The sequence below is a fragment of the Ostrea edulis genome, chromosome 3 (assembly GCF_947568905.1).
Source record: "Ostrea edulis chromosome 3, xbOstEdul1.1, whole genome shotgun sequence".
NCBI classification, from domain to species: Eukaryota; Metazoa; Mollusca; class Bivalvia; order Ostreida; family Ostreidae; genus Ostrea; species Ostrea edulis.
In genome coordinates this window covers 71,825,864-71,830,698 of record NC_079166.1, presented here as the reverse complement: position 1 = coordinate 71,830,698, position 4,835 = coordinate 71,825,864, and positions in this window count along the sequence as shown.

The window sequence follows — 4,835 nt, the reverse complement described above, 5'->3', positions numbered from 1 at the left end:
TTCAAAAATGTTCTTGTGCTAGAATATTAAAGCTGTGATATGTTGACAGAAATGAGCAATTTTAAAAGTATGTAATATATTGGAATAATAAAATACGATCAAGACAAGGTGTTAAGTGATCAGTGTCCATATGCATGTAGATATAAATCATTGCGCTTTTTTGTTATAGAGACACAACACACCTTTATGCATATTAAGTTTTTGACTTTTGAGGATACTTCTCTATTCTTTTTTATTTTGGGATAATTTTCAATCCAAGAAGCAACTACTGCAAATCTACATGTACATAAAACCAATTCCCATCAGCACTTTCAGTATTTTCTTCTTGTTGCTATCGTCCTACATAGTCTCACAAAGTCCTTGTACTCTTATAAACTTTATTTAAATGACTGAATTTTATTTTAATTTTTTTGTACTGTATGTACTTTACGGACGGGTTCTTCTCATATTGACTGACTCATTTAGTTTTATTTTGTATATGGAACAACTATATAATGTATATATTACGTTACATTATATATAGAGAAACAGAAAAGTGCGTGTTCTGTTTTAAGGTCATTTCGATGTCATACTCTTTATACCAAAGAATCTTGAATTCCATTAGAACAGATAAGAATTTTTGTGTACTTTTAAGTGATTTCATATTTGTCTTTATTTGCAGTATAATCGATAAGTATGTATATATTATATTTCTGTTTGTTTGTATAACACAATTAATAAAAATAGGCAAACTCAGTGAGATATATCAGGTATACTAAATTCCTATTTTAGCATATCGATTGCTATTTCTGTTATACTTTTTACTGTAGAGAAGATATTTTTGAAAGCTTTTGTACATTAAGATTAATGTCATAAGATGCATAATAACAGAAAACAGATGATTTTCTAATTTTTTTCTTATGAAAATGTCAGGGATAGGGACCACAGAGGGTAGCAAGTTCAAGATGAAAAAAGATGAAAATAACAGACTGTTATCAATCTCGTAACTCTTATAAAGAATATGCTGTGTTGCTTTTGTTGATGACATTTTCTTGAAAATCTTTTCGATCAGCACTTTCAAATTGTTGAAACGAGGGAAAGAAGTGATATTCCACTACGCTGTTTCATCACCGAAAATATAGTCCCCTATAATCCAAGATCCACATTTCACTTCACTGATTATAAATTAACAAAGCAATAAAATATTTACTTTTCAGTGCATTTTTGGATGATACTAGGCTTTATTTGTCTGTTACAGTAAAGATAGCAGTACATGCTATGTGAAAATACCATTCCTTGCCGCCCTTGAAAAACCCTAGAGAAAAACTACGCTTTTTTGCGTATTGGAAAGCTATGAAAATCTGTAAATCCGTAGCAAGTGCAAAGTAAACGAAATAAAATAGCGAACTCATTCTCACAAATCTTATTAGCAATATGTAAAATTACCAATAATTAATAATCCAACGACCATGCCTTTGTATACATCTTTCACCAACACTTAAATTGGCTGCTGTCGAAGCACCTGAGGGAGTGACTGACCAGGTTTGAATGAAGAGCAACAGACATTAACATATTGACAATGTTTTCTTTCGCTGCTGTTGCATATTCATCTTCAAAAAAACTATTGTTACATATCAAAGATTTTAACTCATCAAATCTCAAAATCCCTGCATATCATAATAAAGTTTTAACCAAATTCCTTAAAATCAAAAACAAAGTCAGTGCCTTTATGTAATGAACATATGGTCTGCAGCATCTCCTTGTCAACTGGGTCCTTTCTACAAATGGTTCTGCAGTTAATCCTTTAGCCGACTCTTAGATCGGTTTCAGAAAAGAAATTTCAGTAAGGTCTTCTCAACCACATATGCTATACATCCATCCAATCGAATAGAATGTGGAATTTACAGTGAAATACGACGCAATGTGATCCAATGAATGGGTTATATATAACGTAGTGCATGCACTGGTGTTGCCAGACAGGTAAAAACGATCAGGATGGGTAGTGATTGATGGATTGATTGATTGAATATTATTTAACGTCCCTCTCGATAATATTTCACTCATATGGAGACGTCACCATTGCCGGTGAAGGGCTGCAAAATTTAAACCTATACTCGGCGCTTACGGCTTTTGAGCAGGGAGGGAACTTTATCGTGCCACACCTCCTGTGACACGGGACCTCAATTTTTATGGCCTCATCCGAAGGACCACCCTTTTACAACAGGCAAGGGGTACTAAGGACCTATTCTAACCCGGATCCCCACGGGATTTGCCCATCTGAACTGAAAGCTTAAGTCAGCTTTTCTAATCAATGGTTGTAGTTTGTACTCTCTACTTTGTATTGCTTATAGGGGTTATGAAATTGATCACTGTTCGTTATCTGCACCTTTCATCCATATTGTTCAAAAGAGATTTTGAAACATTCTAAACATTTTCCTATATATCGGCACATAAAGATCAAATGATCTGACTTGCTTCATACCGATTGTCAGGTCATTCTTGGCACACTTATTTTGACCACGGATGATTCCGTTTGCCTGGTCAAGATATAGGGCTCACGTTAGGTGTGAATGGCGGCAGGGGATGCTTACTCTTCCTAGGCAATTGATCCCACCTCTGGTATGTCCAGGAGTCCGTGTTTGCATAACCCTCTATTCCTGATAGGAGTTATGAGATGGATCACTGTTCGTTGTCTTTAACATCCACTTTGTTCACCTATTGTCACCCCAACTTGACCATGATATGCACAAACGTGGATCTACTCTATCTCATGAAGATTTACACTTTTCTTACCCAGTGATTTTAAATATTTTCCCTACATACTCACATTTAAAATTTTACCCCCTTATTCTGGCTCCACCCTACCCCGGGGGCATGCTGTTAACAAACTTAAATCTGCACTATTATCAGAAAGTTTTCATGTAAAGGACCAGAGCCACAAAGTACTAAAATTGGCCATTTCACCAAAATAAATGAGACTTTCACAGTTGATGCTCTAGGATTTATAGGTCATAGAACAATTTATTTTATAACAATATCTTTTCTAGTTTTCGTTTTACAGTCGTTTAAACTTTGTGTTGTTTTTCAACAGAAAAACTATACATGTATAACGTCATGATGTTGACGTTATGAGAATCACAGTGTAATACACAAATAATGGACGCATAGGTTAATATATATTTTTTGGGCTTATTCTGATTGTAAATCACAACTGTTAAAATACTAGGAACTTGTATATTTTCTATCACGATGTTTAAATTTGTGATATATTGCCCCCCCCCCCCTCCCTTCCCACTACATAACACTACAATTTTTTCCCCGCTGTATTGGACATAATTGAAAAATCGTGATCAAAAATTAAAATTCCTTGCAGTGAAAGGACCACAACAAACAGTATTGTTTTACCGTCTATCTCAAAGACGAGTTTATATTTTCAAGTTGCATATATCTATTTGTATCAACTTCCATTAAAATTGATATAATTGAGGATAAAAAAAAAAAGAGAGACAACTGTATAATTTTGATTAAACTTGACTTATTATAGTAACTAATTACAAAAATGGAATTTTAAAACTATTTTTTTAAAAAATAAAACACGGTGGACCTTGAAAATTGTCGGCACCTCTGAAGTCTTAATTTTCTGAGCGAGGTAGACATTTAAGTCCACGGAGATCTGACATCTGTGCCTCCTTTGTGCCACCGTGCACCTTCGTGTGATAAAAAAAATACTAAGCGAAATATTAGTGGGTGAAAATTAAAACGTATAAAACGGCGACTTGTATATATTCATATCATTTAATGATATATATTATTGTAAATTTAAAATAGTAATTTAATTTTTAAAAATGTACCTTCACTGTCTATCTTTAAAGAATTACCATACTGATTTGATAACTTACTTAAATTGTTTACATGTTGGAGTTTGCTATTCGAAACAATTCATCTTAATTACCCTTAACTTATGACGTCCGTTCTGTATTAACTTTCCACGTTTATATGTTTGAAGCAGATATAGAGTGGACAGTGTCACTAAATGGATTTTAATTATCTCTAAGTAGAAACCTCAACATGTTTGTAAATCGGGATTATTTCTTGTATATAGATATATCAAGATATTGATATATATCCGTATGCAGACTTCCCCGCAGACGTTCACACCTTTATGAAACGCCCAAATTCTCGACATCCCGTACACAAACACCTGTACGTGTTAGTCGCACATTGTTTCACAGCACGAGCAGCACGAGTTCACCAAGAGAAGGATCATTTGACTTTGAAAATGAACAAACGAATATCACATGGTATAAATTGGCATTGATTTCAATTTGTTAAATAGCATGAATTATATCAGCTCAAAGAAATGTGGACCATAAAATGACAAGTAAAAGCATTGGTTTATTTGTGCGATTATTTTAAAAGATTGACATTTATATTAGTGCACCACATGTATTTTAATGTATAATTTTCATTGTAATTAAGAATATTAGATGATTTAGATCCGCTGTCTACATGTTTACAGGTAGTGTAGAAATATCAAAAAGTGTACAGTTGACAACGCGATTGAAATAAGAATGCGGACAATTTTTTGTTTATTCAGTGACTCACGAACTTACCCGTCTTCTGAATGAAAGTTATAGAACATACTATTTTTTTTATATCAGTTATAACACCCGAAAACGGGGGCAAAAATCATCTTCGCTTGCCATGGGTTTTGGGTCGATTCTGCTCTTCGTGGACTGAACACATTTTGCTATCGAAGATGGAAATTTTCTTTAAAATGCCTAGATTGTCCGCTTGCATAAACATGTATTACGGTGGTAAAAAAAAGTCTAGTAAATCCAATGAAATTGTAGTAA